Consider the following 19,902-nt stretch of genomic DNA (forward strand, 5'->3'; position numbering starts at 1 on the left):
ACTATTGTTTGAACAGAAGAGTGTGCTCCTAGGTCAACTCTCGGAGGCACACAGGTAATTACAATGAATCCCCCCAGCACACTGGAAACAAAACCTTGCTCATTCTTTTCCAGGGTCCTAAGAGGTGGGCGAGGGTTCCGTGTTGCCTTTGGAGCTCTCTAGATGAGAAGACTGTGTCCCAGGGTGTGGATGAGGAGACTAAGAATAAACAAGGCACGTTTCCCGAGTAGCTGAGGTGGCAGGAACATCTGTTTACAGCTGCATTTCATCATTTCCAGAAGAGCTAAATAAAGAGGATGAGATGCCTATGGACTGGTGAGCACAAAACTAGTCTGAAAGACTTTATCCAGCCCTATCTGAACCTGACTTTGGCAAGCTGCGCTTAGCTCTTACTGGGCACCAGGAACTGAGCTGGACATCGTCACATTATTTAATTTAATCTCCACAACAACCCCGTGTATTGTAAATTCCATTTTATACCTGACACAGCTCAGATTCAAAAAAGTAATGTCACTTGCCCGAGGTCCCCCAGGTAGCAAGAGACAAAATCAAAATCTGAACACAGTTTAGTCATGTTGATTCATTCTTTGACAAGTATTTATTACAGAGTTATGGGCACTGTGTCCGTAACAAACCAGGCAACTGGGAGAAGCCGAAGTCCCTGCATGGCTGGGCTTTAATCTGAGACTGGTCTGGTATATCCTAACCAGACAGGACATGCTGATGAGCTGGGGCCGGGTCCAAGGAGGAGACCATGCCCTGGAAAAGTCTGTCTCATTGGTCGAGCCCCTGATGTGCAGAGCCTGCTCATTCATGCACATTGAACTGCCCTTCTTCCCACCTTCTCTCACCTGCCTGCTCACCTGCTGATGCTCCCCCACTCGCCTCCCAAGTCAGCCACTTGCAGTCGAATCACGTGGATGTAATGTACAGCACAGAGTATATAGTCAATAATATCATAGCTTCATACAGTGACAGATGGTTACTAGACTTATCATGGTGATCACATAGTAAGGTATATAAAAGTAGAATCACTGTTGGACGCCTGAAACTAATATAATATTGTATGTCAATTTTTTTTAAACCAACCTCCTGGTGGGAAAACCCAGCCTCAGACATGTTCCTTAGACAGGTTTGGGGAGTCATATTCAAATGTTCTGCCCCTTCCTCTCTCCATTATACTGTAGTCCCAACCCACAGGAGTCACAGGGGGGTGATCCTTCTCTGAGGATGAAGGGCCCATTTATCCCACTGATAGCATAGCTTAGGAAGGCTGGCCTTTATGGCCATTCATTCAACCAGCAAATATTTAGCAAGAGTCCCCATGAGCCAAGGGCTGGTCTAAGGGCTGGGGACCCAGCTGTGAGCGGTTCAGATAGACAGGCACCAACAAACAACCAGGGGTGACTCAGAGGCAGGGAGAAGCCACCATCACAGCACAGGACTAGTTGGGGGCTTCTGATTCTGGGCCCAGTATGTTCACTGCCTGCCTATAGGACAGGAAGTCAGGCACACCCTGCAAGAAAGGCCGTCAGCCTCCTCTGAGCAAAATGAGAAAGTTGAGACCTGGTTGACAATAAGCCAAGTGCTCACGAATCTTTAAGAAGCTGGCTTGATCACACTCTCAGAGGCTGTGGTAACTCATCCAGGAATTGATATCTGGGCAACTTTCCAGCATTGCTGGTGGATGACAATGTTCTCTGCCAAGGCTTTAGCATACAGATCAGCACCTGTGGCCTTCAGAAAAGGTCTCTGTTTTTGTTCTTCTAGGGCCTTCTGTTGAGAACCTGAGTGTGTCGCTCATACTTGGAGCACCAGGATCTTAATTATCCTACACACAGGCTCTTGTAGGAATTTCCTGAGTTTCTCTGCATGGAAGCCTCCAGCACTGGGTTCTAGCAGAAACAGACAGAGAGTACACCTGAAAGCCAAGGAGAAACGGCTCTACGGAATGTTCCAGAACTTGGAGAAGAGGGATCCAGAAGGCCAGTTACAGAGACCTTCCACACTCTCCCCAATCTGGGTGCCTCTGGGAGGTCACTGAGAGGATCCCAGCCACACCCACAAAAGGAGACAGTCATTGTCTCAGGGCGCAGTGCTTCCAATTAAGTCCCTTCTAATGGTGACACATTTTCCTTGCCAGTTACAGGTCAGAATTCAGGTGACAAATGCTGATGGGGAGTTTCGGTATTCCTGCACACAGAACCCCATCCAGCAAAAAATAGTAGTATGTTCCTCTCCTGCCCTGCCCACCACACACATACACATACCCCACACACATACACATGAGTACATGGACACACATGCACATATGTTCACCCTGCTTTGCATTAAGCCAACACTCCTTCTGTCATCTCAGTAATTTTAGAACATCAACATTCTCTGTAATGTCATACGGTGGCTGTGAAATGGTCTTTGTATCACCTGCCAGAGTCCCTTGCATTCCTACTATCCTTATGCACCCATTCCCAGCTGGGACCTGGATATGTGCTCAGCTCTGCCTGAATATGACTAGTCGTAAAAATGATAATCATGACAACAACAACTATCACTATTTATTCATGGCTTATCCTGTGCCAGGCTTTGTGCTAAGTGCTTTCTTTATGTGCCTTACGTCAGGGGTTAGAAAGCGGCCTGAATCCATGCCCCACCACCTCACCACCTGTTTATGTAAATAAAGTTTTCTTGGAACAGGCTTGCCTATTCATTTATGTATTTTTCTATGGCTATTAGCAATACAATAGCAAAGTTGAGTGACTGAGACTGTATGACCCACAAAGTCTAAAATATGTCCTACCTAGGCTTTTATGGAAAAGATTTGCTGACTTATGCATCAACTCATCTTATCCTTACCAAAGCCTTGTGACCTGGGGATCCTTGTGACCATTTTATAGAAAGATAAACTGGGATTCAGAGAGGTTAAGTACTTGGCCCGAGGACACACAGCTTACACGTGATAGAACAGGAATTGAAATCCAGGACTTTAGAGTACAAGTCATGAACCCCTATGATCTATCCACAACTTTTGAAAGTGAATCAGAGACAACCAATCTGCTGAAACCCTGGCCAACACAAGGGCTAGGAAAGAGGGAGGGAGCAAGATTAGAGGACCATCGATTAGTGAGATAATTTAGCCCAAAGCCCCAAGGCAGTGGGAGGAACAAGGGTCTCACATGTGTTCTGAATCTGGAAGGGATTCCGCCCCTTCCTTCCCCTGTCTCTGTGAGCCCCCAGTATTTGGTTAGTCGCATTCAGCCCCAGACCCAGCAGCTTGTTACCTGACATCATGATGTCACAGGCCTTGTACCAGAGCCTGGGGAATAGCCGGTGCTTAAAGTTATTTGCAAAGGTCACCCCTCTCTTTCTAAGTCTCTTTTCCACATTGGATGGGGAATCAGGCAACGCCATTACAGTCCCAGGACTTCAGAATTTCAGAAGTGCCCTCCCTCTGAGAGTCCCATCCTCCCCAGAGCACCCCTTAACTTAGTTTACTCTGGCTCTCCAGGGCCCACCCCAGGACCCCAGGCTGAGCACCCCCACAAGCGTCCAGTGCCCACACAGCACCAGGTGGACACACCAAGACTCTGCCTACAAGCGTCCAGTGATGCCGAGCTCCAGCTGCCTTCACAGCCTGCAGAGCTCTGTGCAAAGCGATGTCCCAGCCCTCCCTGGAGAGTCTGCTTCACCAGGTCTGAGTGGAACTCGGGGTCCATTCAAGTTCCACCGGGACAGTGCGGCCCGAGGACTAGCGTCTCAGTCCATTGTGTCGCAGCACATCCCTCCTGCATGGAGGGTGGATTTGCAAACCCTGGTGTATCTGGAGGGTCACCTTAATGTTGTTGGCATCCTCCCTTTTATAGTAAAGACATGTCACATCTCCAGGGTCACAAAAGGCTTCTGATTGGAAATTTCCTCTAATCAGAAAAATCACAGCTGAGCAGGTTGGTGGCAGAGGCACTAATCAGCATAACGAAAACCCAGCATTAACAGGATAAATTTACAGTCTAGGATGTTTGCCAAAATGTCTCTCAGTCCACACAAGTTATCATTATCTAACTCCTGCACCAACACCAATTTCAACAAAACCGATAATGATATTCAAATGGGAGATGAAGTTGAATTTTCCTTACTGCAAAGGAATGGAATACGGAATCCTGGTGATGGAATTTTTGGCAAAGTTCTATTTGCAGAAAAGATGGCCTAGTGATACAAAGCTTGCAGTTAGGTCAAGGTTCAAAGTCAGACCCTGGCATTTCTGAAATATCACTCTCTTCGGCAAGTCCCTTCATACACCCAACTGCAATGTCATCATTAATAAATGAGGATAATGATACACCCCGGCATAGTTAGAGGATAAAACCCTTATTATATAAAGCACCTGGGACACAGCTGGTCTTCAATAAACACTTAGAATAAGGTTGTGTCTGCCCTTGAGAACTCTGCAGCCTGCTAGGGAGGAGAAATCATGCTCATAGATTAGTACCACAGGGAGTAAGCCACGAGGACGGTGGGGAAGGTCAGCAGAAGACAGCGGGGAAGGAGGGAAGGCTTCAGGAAGAAGGGGGTCTCTGATTGTGGTCTGGAGGGTGAAATGGCAGGGCTGCCATATTTAAGTCTGGTGACACCTTGGGGCAGCAATGGGCATGGACTGATCGACCGCACTTGCCCTGAGGTTTCAGCAATGAATGGGAGACCGTGCGGATGGAATGAGCAAGCAACTCGGGGGGCATTCACTCCCCATGAGGATGAAGGGCAGCAGCTGGGGGAGAGGGGCTGAAGGAGATATCATCTCCAAGGTCGGCTTGGAATTGAGGCACTCTGACATTCATGCCTTCTGCACCTAGCCATGAGGAGGGGGCACCCCAAAACCTCGGGGCAGAAAGAGCCAGGACAAGGAGGCTCAGGGGGCCAGCGAGCTGCTGAGGCAATGAGCCTGGCCCAGACAACAGGATCTTTACCAGCTGCTGGCTGGGAACCACCCACAAGGAGAGAGCTAGCCAAAGGGTTTGAGACAGGGGTCTACTATTTTCATGCAGTGGAGGCTATGTTCATCTGCTAATGGAAGGGAAAGCTCCAGGGCTGTGGGGAATGTGTTTTATATAGTTTGGCATTGTTCAATATTTTCTAAGATGAGTTGCCTCAGCTTTTGCATAAAAAGGCTGGCTGTCCCTTTGCATGAAAAGGCACCTGTTGCCCAGCGAGGAGGCTGCAATCAGTGGCACCTTGGCCCAGTGTCCGCAGACTGTGCCAGGACACCCTCAGAACACCAGTGTCCCGCCAGATGGTGCCGTAAGACATCTCTGAGGGTAAAGGCTCAGCCACACTGTCGTTGCGGTGGTGGGGCTTCAGAGGTGGAGATGCTGACACGCATCGAGCGTCTGCAGAGAAGAGTGTGCCATCAGAGTTCATGCCATCACAGTGCCTGGGCTCTCTTTTTCTCTCCAAGAAACCCTCCAAGCAGCTTTGCTGCCCTGGGGCTCTGCGGAGCACTTCACAAAGGACCAAGATTGCCATCTAAAGGAATGCAGCCTCCTTGTGCACAGGGGCCACCCTGGGCAGGTGCGCATACCTGTGCTCAGGTAGCAGCATAAGCCTGGGACACCTCCAGTCTGCCTCCTCAATAGTCTGTTCCCAGCTGCCTGGATACACCGGGAGAACAGATTGTATTCGTTCTCACATTAACAGTATGGTAGTTACCATCAGTGACATTTTATAAACGAGGAAACCAAGGCACAGCAGGCAGCGTAGGAATCCTGTCCAAGGTCCCACAGTTGTAGAGGAAAAGCTGGCATTTGAATCACATAGGCCGCATTCAGGTGGACATTTTGACCTGTGTCTGGGAGAGACCAGGAGTAAATGAGTTGAGAAGAGTTTGACAATTCCTAGTTGTAGCCCTGGGTGTCTCTGAGACCCCCAGTGGGTCCCTGGGGCTCAACTTGAGTTACCAGGTAATTGATTATGTCCACAAATGTAACACCAAGGAATCTGAGCTTCCATCCATCAACAGAGCAGCTGGAAGTAATGGGGGTTTATTGTCCTTGACTTCATCAATTTGTTTTCTCCTGTCTCTGACTTAGGGACCAAACTCTTGAACTTACTGTTCTGGACATCAGTGAGTTGGAGGCAGGGAACAGTATGCTGAGCTGTTCAGTGTTGTCTTCAGATATAGCATGAGAATAATAATGATAATTAGGTATCCCCTGGGAAATGAGTAAAATAATAAAACAATGCTTGTGAAATTGCCTAACAAAATAAATGCTGGACACTAGGTAGATACTATTCTCATGTTACACCTCTGATTACTTCCTCCCAGCCTCTCTTACCTCATACCCCAGATCTGAGCCAAGCATCAAGTCACAGCAGGTCTTCCAGCTGCTGTGTGGTCTTAGTCACATCCTTGCCCTCTCTGATCCTGTGTCCACTCTTGTTGGCAGAATAATAATAATATCTCCCAAAGATGTTCACATCTTAATCCTGGAAACCTGTGACTACATCATTTATGTATCAGAAGATACTTTATAGATGCAATTAAGTATTTTTTGAAATTGAGAGGTCATCCTGGATTATCTGGGCAGCTTCAAAGCACAGTTACCACAACAGAGCAGAGACCCAGAGAGATGGCAGCAGCTTGAGGACTTAGCCCACAGCCGCTGGCTTTTAAGGTGGAGGAAGGCAGCTGTGAGTGGAAGTACGATGGGCAACCTCTAGAAGCCCAAGAAGGCAAAAAAAATGGAGTCTTCCCTAGAACCTCTAGGAGGAGCACTGCTCTGCCAATGCTTCATTTTAGCCCAGTGAGAGCCATGCCAAACTCTTACCTACAGAACTGTTAGATAATAAACCTGTGTTGTTTTAGCTACTAAGTCTGGGGTAAGTTGTCATAGCAGCAGTTGGAAACTAATACGCATGGATAAGGAGCAGAGTAGAGCTGATCACCTCCAAGGTTCTTTCCAGTTAGAAAAAGTCAAGCGATTTTGTTCTGATTGATGGAATGACATCTATGCAGCAAGAGCTTCCAATAACAGCTGTGCTCCCAGGCCTCTGTCAGTGGTAACATCTTCCATGTGGCTCTGTCACCCACCCCAGGATCTCAGCCATCCCTCAGGAGCCACAGTGCCTGGAAGTCAGCTCATCAGTTAACCTGCGAATGGGGTCACATGAAACTGGATGAACATTGATGAAAACAACATTTTTTAATCAAATATTTACTGAGTAACTACCTAGTGTCTGGCATTGGTGAGTCAATTTTACGAGCATTATTACATTATTTAACCCATTTCCTTGGGGATCCCTAATTACTATTATTATTATCATATTACCTCTGAAGAATAAAATAAAGTTAGTTTATGCATCTTGCCCAGTTACACAGGCAGCAAATGGCATAACTGAACTTGGGCCAAGCTTTTCCTGTTGCGGATGCCGTGATCTAACCCTGTGGCTGGGGTGGGGCGATATCTGAGTACATTTGGGGTTGACATAAATAAAATAATCAGGTAAGTAGACAAGTGCAAACCACTTCCAATTCCTAAAAGCCACGGGTTAAATAGTAAAGTCCCTGGCGTATAATTCAATAAAAATGATTTGACTTTTTAATAAAAGAGTAACTGTGTTTGGGTCAAATGGGACATTCCGTGTTTGCTGTGACGCATTTCAAAGATGAGGAAACTGTCGCAGAAAAGAGTCAAGCAGTTCAAAACTGCATCCCGGTTATGCAGCGTACAAAAGCGTGACTGAATAACAGCGAAGGGCTGGAGAGAGGCACCCACAGAAATTAGAGGTTCAGAGAGAGGAGTGGAGACGCTTAGATTCCCGTAAGAAAGAGAGTGAGAGGAAGAGCCAGAGGAGGTTTCCAGAGAATTGACCAACGCAGAGATTGACAAGGCCTCCCAAAGGGTTCCCTGGAGAGAAGGCTGTTGGGAAATCTGCTTTTAGATGTCAGTCACTAGACCAGGAGCAGGGAGAGGGAGCAGCATGCTGTCTCCGTGCCCTCCTTCCAGGCCCGGCTTGGAGGCCGTGATGGGTTGTACTGTGTCCTCTGAAACTTCAGATGTTGAAGTCCTAAGCCCTAGAACCTCAGAATGTGAACTTATCTGGAGATAAGCTTTTGACAGAGGTGACCAAGTTAAAGTGAGGTCATGGGGATGGGCCCTAATCCAACATGATGGGTATCCTTATACGAAGGGGAAATGTGGACACAAATGAAAATAGAGAAGCTATTTTCAACTGTTTTCATTTCATGGCACTTACAAACTAAGCACTGAAACTCTGTGGCACACCAAAAAATATAGTACTTTTTTTGGCAATCTGACAAAATAAAGAGATACCATTTTGATTCATTCATCCTGGACAGCTATTGTTGCTCTGGCTGTTGTCATTTTTTCAATTTGGCAATCTAAGAGAAAAGAGGTCAGTGCCCCTGACTAAATACTAGTCAGATATTGCATGTTTTAAAAATTCTTGCGGCACACCGGTTGAAAATCACTGGTATGGAGGGAGGATGACATGAGGACAGAGAGAAGACGGCCACCTAGGAGACGAGGAGAGGTGCCTGCAACAGATCCTTCCCTCCCGTCCTGCAGAAGGAACCAACCTACGGGCACCTTGATCTTGGACTTCCCTTCCTGGGCACAGCCAGCACTCCGTGGATGCCATTCCTTCTCTCTGCGGGGTAGAGATGGAGTAGGATCTCAAGTCCTCAGGTGGGACTTCATGTCGGGGTGGATTCAGGACTCACAGGTGTATTGTGTGGATGCAAGGAGGTGACAAAGGTACATCATCTACAGGATGTATGACACAAATGGTATAAAAATAAAATAAACGGACGATTAGGATGAGCCTATGTCGCTGAGGACACAGGTGGCCGGGCTGTACTGTGTCCCTTTACTGAGACATTTTAGTGAAGGGTCTGGAACTGAGGTTGCAGAATTTCGTTGGATGCCCTCTCTGCCCTTGGCCAGCTTCCTCTATCTACACAGCGATGCGAGCCAAGTACCCAGATGTTCTGAGCTGATAAAGCCCTTCCCCTGGAAGACCTGGGGAAGAGAGGCTGACAGAAACATTCTCCACTGGAACTGGCCAGGAACTGTCTGTTGTCTCAGTCCTTGGAAATCCCTTGGGATTTCCCCTGTTCCTAGAGACTCAACTGAAAAATCCTGAAGTCCAGCCCAAGCCCTGCCCGGCTGAGCAGGGGTCCTGAGAGAAGCCAGAAGTCTGGGATATTCTCATGATCCACCTGAAGTTTGGATTTTGTTCTACAGGCAAAGAATAGCCACTGAAGGATACTAGACCCAAGGTTGGCTTGACTGGATTCTTTAGACAATCGGACACGTTATCTGGTTTGGAGAGAGGGCAAGAATTCCAGAGAAGGTGTTGGAGGGACCGGCATTGTTTTCTCCATGAAGCGCAAATCCCTGAGATTTTTACACATCCATAGGCACCTCTGCTTATACCATTACCTTTATGGGGACAGATGTTCCAGGGTTGGATGGCGACCCACCTTGCAGTCCATCACACACCCATACACACACACACACACACACACACACACACACAGCCATCAGATAAAGCTCCTTGAAGTGCAGCTCTGACCAGACCATTTCTCTCTCTGCTCAAGGAACCTCCATAGTTTTCCACCGCCTAAAGAATAAATTCCAATCTCTGTCACCACTGAACAACCACAAGCCCCCTTGACTTGTTCCATACTTCCTTTTCAGTCTTGGTGATCGTGAACCCTGTTCATATGCCTCTGTCTCATGTGGTCAAAGTGTACTCCTCATTCTTTCCAGGACCTGGCTCTGGGCTCTGATCTGCAAGCCTTTCCTATTGCTGGTCCCTCTATCTGTGAGGCTGTTTCCATACCTACCTTCTCATACCCAAATTCTAGCACCCTAGGCTCACCTCTCGCAGCCTGCCCCCCCCCCATTGCACCCAGCCCCTAAAATTACTGCATTACATTAAAATTGCTCATGAACAAGTTATCTGTTAGTCCACTACTAGCCTGTAAATAGCTAGAACACAATAAGACAACCCTATTATCCCTGCTTCATTAATAGAGCTTTTTTACATAAAAGATTTGTAATAAATGGATCTTCTCTGAGTGCAGCATGCTCAGGCTTTGATTCCATATTTGCTCCTCATTCTATTCTCCTACAATATCTCCTGCCTCTCTCCAAAGAGTAAGTCTTCATGATTGTCATGGGCTACAGCCTGCATCCCTGAAAACCAGAAACTACAGATATGATGCAAATCCACATTCATTGCCAGACAGTGACAGGGCCGTGATGTAGTTGGTCTCTTGAAAGGTGGCTTATTTAGTGTCTGGCTACAAGTGATTTAATGTAGCCCTCTTTGACTCCACGCGTAATTAAAATCACACCCCAAATCAGTTTCTTGGACAGATCGTGAATCTTGATCTTCATTTTAGGAAATGATGCATACATTCCCGTTTCTCTCCATTGGGCTGGACAGGCACACGTGTTTAATCAATGTTTCTGGAATGGAGCTCATCGGAACAGAAGTCAAAGCAAAGGAGGTGGCAGAGTTCTGAGTACCTAATGTCAGAGTCCTATTCCATGGGCAGAAGAGTAAGAATGTGTTTGTGAACCCAGAGAGGAATCAGTGTTCTGGGTGACGTGATGGTAATTCTTATGAAATCCTGATTTACGGCAAGAAAAAGAGATCTCCCACAGGGGAGTTCCCACTTCAACCTTCCATTGCGTTTAGGTGGGGACAAAATGAGGCGGAGAAGTGTGCATGTTGCTTTGATGAATTACTAAATGACAACATGCATAGTTATTTCCCAGCCTAGGGCCCCAGCATGGGTGACTGACTCAGCTGGTATAAGGGACAGAGGAGGGAGGCAGGCCAGAAAGCCAGCACTGAGTGAGTTCCTTAAGCACCCTCACTCCGAGGCCAGCCCAAACGTTCATCTCTCTCTTTTCCTCTGAACCCAACTCTGTAACTGACATTTCTACTTAGCCTTCAAATAGCCTCCCAACTTAAATGATTCCTAAGCCAGTCCTTACATCTTCACCCCACACTGGAGTGTGCCCCAGGCTTCCAGTTCTCAAGGGCAACACCATCCACCTGGGCCTCAGGCCAATGGCCAGAGTTTTAGGCTTATCCCTCTCTTTCTCTCATTCTTCCACTCAATCCACTACCCTCTGTAAGACCCTGTTTCATAATCAGTTAAATGGGGACAATATCTCCCTTCCTCAGAGGATGTAAGTAAGGATTAGCTATAATATACATAAAGCACCAGGCACACAGAACATGCTCAAATAATGATCTATCTTCATTACTGTGCCCCCACTCAGTGAACCAAAGCCCCCGTTCTCTGATGAGACACATGGGCTGTGCATTAAAAAATAGATTGGAAGAAGAGAGGTCCTAGAGCCCAGGCTTGGGGAGACAGAGGCTAAAGGCTTCAGGGTAAGCGTCTGAGAGCCTGAGGGTGAGAGGAGTGATGCATTCATGAGGGCTCTCTCGTTTGTGTGTGCTCTGAAGTGGCCCTCTAATAAGCTATGATCATAAAAGATAAATGGAGAGCTAACAAAAAGAAGAGGAAAGGGGGAAGAAAGGAAAACAAATGTGCAGTTCGATCAAAAGGCATTTTGCAGTAGTTAAGCAATTTCAAGTTCGGGATCAGGCATTAGGCTTATTTTCATCTGTGGTAACAAATATAATCATTTGCCACTAGATGCAACCATTATGGGAAAAACAAAATTCAATTCACCTGCATTTGTCACCAGAGTATTGTGTGTGCCTCACAAAGGCAGGAGATTGAAAGAAAAGATGCGACTTATTGAATTTTAATTTTAGAAAGTGTGACCCATTTCTGGGCCTTGCGCACACCGTCGGCCAGGAGGTTTGGAGAAGGCTCGGTGCGCAACATATAGCCCATGTCTGTGGCACCCAGACGCGGCCTGTGTAGGTACATCTGCACCCCAGCCCTGCCCCTTTTCGTATTCATACACAAGATTCTCAGCCTTCCTTATTTGCGCACCGACCGCGGAGGCACATGCTTTCCCAGAATGCTTTGAAGAGCCCCCACAGCCTCAGGTAAGACATTTTCCCTCCCAGACACAGCGTCTGATGCCTCCCCCGCCCCAACCCCTTCTAGTTGTCTTTGGAAAATGCCGCCCCCTACAGAGGGCTCTATTCACTGCAGTATCTGAGGCTGCCTGTTACCATGTTGGCTTTATTAAACCCAAATGCTCCGTCCAATGATGTGGCTGTAGTATAACAAAGAAAAGGATGCTTTTCTTTGACCCCCCCTCCCTCATGCAAGAATCGAGTGAGCAACAGGAGAAAACATCTCACCTGTTGATAATGGTGAAATAACACAGAGGCCATGGAAGCTTATGTGGAAAGGACCGCTCTTTCATTTTGTCTGAAAAAAATGTATCAGAAGCAAGAACTTGGAGTTAAGGAGATCTGAATGTTCCTCTTTGCTTTGCTTCTGGGTTACCTTTTGACATGGAGCAAGTCCAGTTCTTGTCATTCATGAAGTTGGGGTAAAGACATTCACGCCACTGGGAACAAGAAGGTGGGGTGGGGCCAGGATGGGAGAAAACATCGCAAGTACAGGACCCAGCCCAGGGCCTGGCCCAGGACCGGGTAGAGAGACCTCAATCTTTCTAGGCGCCATTGACACTGGCCTACTGACGGCTGGCTGTCTATCATGTAATACCCTGCCCCTTTCTTGCACTGGAGAAACTTCACTGTATGAATCAGGGATGGTCTCTCAATATCAAAGGTGAAAATGCAAGAAATCTCCTTTCTCACCCCCCGAGGCACCGAGAGGGAGTTACGGAACCTGGGCTGTGCCTGAATGAGACTGGGAGGCGGCGGGCTGCAGAGGCTTTGCTAGCAGGAGATGCCAATAGTATTGGGGCCAACAGTGAGCTTTCGAGAGCAGAGGTGACAGAGGAGGAACCTAGAGTCCAGTGTTTGGTGGTGACAGGGGATCCTTCCAACTGGTTCTGTGGCCTGGTTTTGGCCATCACCCTGGGTGTCACCTGGCCTCCTCTGTTCTTTTCCCTTTTTGGTTCCTGTTTTCTCCTTCCCTGTCTCCCTACCTCTATTCCTTCCTCCCCTATTCCCCTTGTAAAATGTTCTCAACATACGATGAAGTAATGACAGAATATAATATACACCTCAGTCATAACTTCCCAGCTTGATAAAATCTTAGCATTTTTTAAAGAAATAAAATATTACAGATAAATTTGAAGCTTCTGTGTACCTCTCTCTAATCCCATTTTTTCCTGCCTTCCAGAGTTAAACTATCCTGAACATGATAATTATTATACAAGGACATATTTTTAGTATATAAAATTTACTAATTTAATAAATTTCATACCTGTATGTATATATAAGCAGACATAATACACAGATGACTTCTTCTGCTCCAATTTCACAAATAGAGAGATACTCTGAGACACCTTCTCATTACCAAACACCTAGGACAAAGACAATTCTCAACAAACAGATGACCTCACTGAAAAGTAAGGGAAATCTGTAGACTGGGTAAAGTAGACTGTCCTCGCTAATGTGAATGGGCCTCGTCCGATCAATTGAGGACCTGAATAGAACAACAAGGATAAGTATAAGGGAATTTCACCTGCCCACTTGAGTGGGGACGTCAGCCTGCTCCTGTTCTTGGACAGGAACTTATACCATCGGCGCTCCTGGCTCTCAGGCCTTTGTACTTGGACTAGAGGTACTCACCAGCTCTCCTGAGTCACCAGCTTGCTGACTGAGATCTGAGGACTTCTCAGCCTCCATAAGCCCATGAGTCAATTCCTTAAAATTAATCTCTTAATTGGTTGATAGACAGAGTCCACACTTAACATTGTTCATAGGTTCTTCAACTTTAAGCAATGATGTATATGAAAACCAATTTTATCATAGGCTACCTGATGTAAATAAGAGTTCCAGCCTCTCATCAAGGGTATAACAAAACAACTTTGAATGAAATGATGTTATTTGAGGACCTGCTGTAGATAGAGACATGATGAATAGATAGACCCTATTGAATGGTTAGATGGATAGACAGATCGATCCTGTTGGTTCTCTTACTCTGGAGAGCCCTGATGAACACAATTTTTGGTACCAAAAGTATTTCAAGAATGAGTTTTCTGAACTGGTTCTGGGGTTTTGGAAGTGACTCTCCAATCCGACTAAAAGTACTAATGACAATTTCCAGTGGTAAGGGGAGCACTGGCAGGCCGTGGCGTGACGGGCAGCAGAGGCACACAGGACATCAGCGCCACTTACCCCTAACCAGCCGCTGCTAAGAAGCACGGGGCTGGATGATCGTGTATGTGAGACTTTTAAACATTTTTGGAAAACTAACAAATATAAGGAGATTAGCTAATTGCTCCTAATGTCACTGGACAAAGTGGAGGAAGAAAAAGATGAGCTCGGGGATTCAAATTCCCAGCACAAGGGCCACGTGAGCATTCTGACGAACACACCACATAAGTGGGGAGGACAGACGGCGATTGTGGAACGGCCCCGGCAGGCTCCGAGGGCATGACGGGATGGAGGGGACGCACAATGTGACATGAAAGCCACACGGCTGTGGGCAAGGATCTGAGAGCTGATGGTGGGGACAGAGACACAGCATCACAGAGCTTTCCTCTTCCCTGTCCCATCTTATTTCTTGTTTTATTTTTGATGACTCAATGAAATTAAGTATTAAAGCCTCCAGCTTCAAAAGGACAGCTTTTTTTTTTTCCCTGAGAAAGAAGAAATAGGGATAGATGAGGGGGCTGGAGCCGAAAGAAGATGAAGGATTTGGGGGATGTGGGTGGGTTGGGCAGATTCAGAAATGGTGGTTTCAGTTCGAAGGAGACAATCAGCTCCCTGGAAGTCACGGCTTGTCTTCCAGACAAGAAAATAAAATATACCCTTTGTTCAAATGTTATTGTTGTAAAGGAATATAGGCTCAGTGAAGAAAATGTTCAGAGTAAAGAAAAGGAAATTAGAGATAGACACATCCTCCAGAGACCCAGCATCCAAGGACATCGACGATTAGCTAACATTTCAGGGTGTTTCTTTTCAGATAAAGAATGTCATTTCTAGGAATGTGAAATGCTGTCCATCAACAGAGGGCTATGACCACAGAGGACACCGGGTGAGCAGGAACAGCTGTCCTGAACTGCTGTCGCACCGAGAACCGTCCTATTCACCCGGGCTGGGGAGCCCAGTGCCCTCTCGCAAGCCCAGGGCTCCGAGCAGTCGCGGTGTGGAGAAGCTGGGGCTGTGCCTCCCTGGGACCCTGCTTTCTCAGGCCTCGCCACAGGGCTCACATTGCCACCTGCACACCCTGGCCTGGGATGCATCAAAGCAAAGGGTGTATGACATGGCTCGGCTCCCCAGGATGGAGGCCAGGTGTGGGGACGGAGCCCAGATGGCAGGGAGAAGTGCTTATCGGCAGCATGTGGGAAGTGCTGTCACCAGGGTGAGACGTAGCTCATTCTGCCTGGCTCTCAGCCCTGAATGCTGGTGAGACCAGCAGCAGCCGCGCTTCTGTATGTCACCCAGAGCCAGCACTGTCCCCACCCAGCCAGCACTTGTGCCCGCCTGCGAGAGTCTGCAGCTGCCAGTCTGCCCGCTGGAAGGAAAGCCAGACCTCCCGCTCTGGCCTCCAGGAAGTCGGTGTCGATCAGGAGGAGCAGGAATGGGTGGGAGTGATGGATTTGGGGATGAGAAGCTCACTCCCAACCAGGCCACCATCACCTTGATATACACTTCCCCTGGCTGCGGTCGGTGTTCCATATATCCTGGTTGCATTGTTCCCCAGTCATGGGCCAGGAGAAGAGTGGTCCCTTCTCCCCCAGCCCCGGAGGATGTAGACTGTCTTTCACTCCACTCAACAAGTCTGTCTCTCTCTGGGTCTCAGTTTTCCATCTGAGCTGCCCTAGTGAGCAAAGTCCCTTTCAGCAAGGGTTCAGTGACTGCGTAAGGGGTAAGGATTTGCCTATGATCTAGGTTTGGATTCTACACGTGACTTAAGGCCAGAGATCTCACTATATATCCATGGGATTTATAAAATCAGGACAAGAGTCCCTACTTCACCAGAGTGACAAATGACACTGAATAAGGACTCTCCGGGGGAAGAAAATACGGGGACATCTGATCACAGAATCATTTTCTCCCCTCCAAGGAGGGGGCTTGAGCAGCTGCCCCTCTTACACTCTGAGGCTATGGCTCCAGCATCTTATTTCCACTCATAACAAGTTACAGGGGTTTCTGGGAGCCTTGACCTTCAGTTTGGGCACATCTAAAGACCTTCACAGACAGGTCACCTGGGCTGGGCTGGGGCCAGGCTGCCGCTGCTGGTGTCCCGGCCACAGCAGGGCCATGAACAACATTCTCCAGTAGAACTAGAATGTGAGCCATGTTCGTTACTTGAGATTTTCTAGTAGTTACATTTTTTAAAAATATACAAAGAAGCAGGTGAAATTAATGTTAATATAACCTATTTAACACAACATATTCAAAATATTATTACAACACACAAAAAATAATAAAATATATAATTGAGTTTTGCTTTTCCTTTCATTTTCATCCTAAATATTCAAAATCTGGAATGCTTTTCCAATTAGATGATCTCAATTTAGATGGTAAATTTCTATTAGAAATACCTGGTCTATATTTAGATCTCCTCTCTCTAAGCCCATCGATTTAGGGGTTTCCCAGAATGCAGAAGACCAGACCCACTGTTCAGGTTGCAAAGAATGGAGTAAACTGCATCTGTTCCCCCTCCTTCTGGGAACATCCTCAGTCTCGGCCACCAGGCCCCACCTCCAAACTTTCGCTCGTCCCTTGTCCCCTGCCCTGAGTACTCTCCCAGTTTCTCTCCACCTACTCAGAGCTCCCACGTGCCTGAGATCTGCACGCTTCATCTTCCTCCTCTAAGGCCTCCCCCCTACCTGCCTGGTCTTCTAGGACACTGCCCATGCTCCCCACGCATCATGATGCAGCCCCGAGACACCCCGCCTCCTGTCCGCACCCGGGCATTTCCCTCCCATGGAAGCAATGAGAGCCGGAGCCTGTGCGGTGCTTCCCCTCATCTCCCAAGAGGCCCGTGATGGCGCACATCCTCACCAGCACCTCGCCTGTGCCCGATGGGGCCGACGCCCCCACATGAAATGGTGACCGAGGCTCAGTCTTTATTCCCAAGGGGACCATAACACAGATATTAACAGTAAGTCACTTTGATAGCGCTGGAAGGTTTAAAAAGCACTTCTGTGTGGCAGCTGGATAATAATCCCCAGGCGGTTGTAACTCCGCACCCCTCAAAGGCACGCCCTTGACCACCCACCTACTACTCCTTTCCCAATATGCTCCTTCTCACACCCTTATTTTTGCTACCATAGAACTCACCACAATTCTGTATTAGTTTATTTTTTTGTTTTGTTTTGTTTGCCTCCCCCATGAGACTAGAAGTCCCATGAGGACAAGGAGCACCCATGTCTCTCTCTGTCAGCACTGCACCTTGTCCACAGAAAGCACCCAATACATTTGTGATGCATGGATACATTAGTTCATTCATATGTGTCATGTTTGGCACAAGGCTTCTTCCAAACTGGCACTAAGAGAAATAGAATGTAAGCCTTCTTTGTCATTTTAAATTTTCCAGTAGTTACATTTTTTAAAAAAGTACAAAGAAGCAGGTGAAATTAATGTTGCTATATTCTTTTTAACCCAATATACTCAAAACATTATTTCAACATATAATGAATATACAAAATATCCTTGAGCTTTTCTAACCTTAATTTTTTCACCCTATATTTTAGAAATCCAAGTGCTTTTTATAATGCTAGCACATCTCAATTCAGGGGGTAAATTTTATTGAAATACCTGATCTATATTTAGATCTCATAAATGTATAGTTGAAAATGTCGATTTGCATACCCAGGTTGTTCCAAACACATTTAAAAGTTTTCCAATCACAGAATCAAGGACTGAGTTTTTGGTTTAAATTGAAATTAATTCTAATGAAATAAAAAGGAAAATTCAGTCCCTCGGGCTCATCAGCCACATTTCAGGGGGTTCAGAGTCCTTCATGGATGGGGCAGCCGAGGTCTAGATAACGCTGTCAAGCCTACATCCAATTCTATTGCTGCTGAGTTCATGATTCTCCAGAGGTCCCCCACGACTCTCAGGGTAAAAGTCAAAGTCCTGACAACGGCCCACAAGACCTTCCACACCCACCCTGCCCACCCTTCCGTCCTCACATCTTGCCTCTCTCCTCCTCACTGACTACTCACACCATCTGGTCTTATGGCTTCTCAGACTCTCCAGACCACTCACAACTCAAGTTCTCTGCCCTGCTGGCCCCTCTGCCTGGATGCTCCCACCTCCTACTCAATGTCATCATGAGCGGCTCCCTCTCTTCCTTCAGGTCGTTATTCCAGTTGCTACCTTCTTCTCAGAAAGTCCTGGCCTAGCCATTCGATTCTAAATTGATGAGCTCCCCTGATACCGATGCTTCAACTCCTTCTTCCCTGAACTGTTTTACTCCCTGGCAGTCAACTGTCACTGTCCGACCAACTCTGTGTTTTGCTTTCTTGAAATGTTTATCTCATGTCTTCCCTCAACAGAATATAAACTCAATGAGGGCCAAATTTTTGTTTGTTTTGTTCACTGCTGAGACCCTGGCCCTTAGCATTTCGTTTGTTGAATAAATACATGAATGAAAATACATTTGTGTCACGTGGTGATAGTATCTTCATCTTATAGACAGAATATGCAAATGGTGAAATGATGATCCCAAAGGCAAATGAATATAGAAAAGAAGTCAAAATAACTAGAACTCAGGCTTTGCTTCGAATTCCATGTAATTCTCATCATGCATGCTGCCCTCAAAAATTGCTGCTCACCAGATACTTTCAGAAAGGGGATTAGAGTCCTATGGAACACTTGAAAAATACAAATGCTTCAAACACCAGGTCAACCAGCCAGTTACTGATTGTCAGGTGCCTGGCCCATCCCCTGGGTTTCGTGCATCTCAGACATGTGCTTTGCTATCATGAAGTTGAAGTCTGAGCAGCTTTGCTTTGAATGTGGTCTGTATGTGCCCACTCTTGGCCCTCCTGAACACTACCTATAACAGGTGTGGTGGGGGCCCACCACCACATCCATCCTTCCCTTGAACCGTGTGCAGCCCAAACTCCACATTTGTAACACCACAATTAAATTTGTAAATATTTGCGCGGATGGCAAGTTTCCTTTGTGCTCTAATAGGAACAAAAAAAAAAACAGCTCAAGATAAAAATAATAACTACCAATTAGTGGATGTCAGTTTTTAAAAACATGTCTAATTTAATCCCTAAAGGACCCTATAAGAAAAGTAGGTATTACCATCATGCCCATTTGACAGATGAAAAAACTGAGACTCTGAGGACTAATTAAGCCACACTCACACCATTGATAAATGGCAGTCAGGATTTAAATCCAGGCTGATTTGTCTGCTCTCTTATCAAGAGTAAACTACTTCACCATCCTGCAAGCCCTTAGGATCCCATAATCAGACCATCTCCTGGAACCGCCAAGATAGAAGTGGTCCAACAAGCCAAGTTAAAACCCATTTATTTCCCAAAGAAATTCACAAGTTTATTTGCAAGTATGTAGAATCTTGTAGCAATTACGCTGCCTCAAATTTGCTTAATAGAATGACAACTCGGCAAACTAGAAGCGTAGCTCAAAAAACCTTTTATGAATGTTTTTTCTCTAAATAAATCTATCCATGCATCAAGTTAATAACAAGAAAGAACCTTCCTGAATCTACACATTTAGGGCCTGACCTTGGGGTCCCTATGATCATAAAGTCTGGCAAAAACGCATCACTGTAGCTTTCCTGTGACAGCCTGGGTGAGATTCACTCAGCCCAGG

The 19,902-nt window shown here is 46.6% G+C and overlaps 1 long non-coding RNA gene across 2 annotated transcripts in view; it reads right to left on the reverse strand.

Annotated features, from left to right (window-relative positions):
• The window catches only part of LOC149994037 (uncharacterized), a 425,899-nt gene that overhangs the window by 182,681 nt on the left and 223,316 nt on the right, over positions 1 to 19,902 (reverse strand). The window contains exon 1 of one of the 2 annotated variants that reach the window (XR_016507781.1): positions 864 to 914. The exons of the other annotated variant lie outside the window; for it this stretch is intronic. This is a non-coding gene — a long non-coding RNA (uncharacterized LOC149994037). Of the gene's footprint in view, positions 1 to 863; positions 915 to 19,902 lie in introns of those variants that run through there. 2 annotated transcript variants of the gene reach the window in all.

Source organism: Furipterus horrens, unplaced genomic scaffold (assembly GCF_987537825.1).
Source record: "Furipterus horrens unplaced genomic scaffold, mFurHor1.1.pri manual_scaffold_13, whole genome shotgun sequence".
In the NCBI taxonomy this organism is placed as follows: Eukaryota; Metazoa; Chordata; class Mammalia; order Chiroptera; family Furipteridae; genus Furipterus; species Furipterus horrens.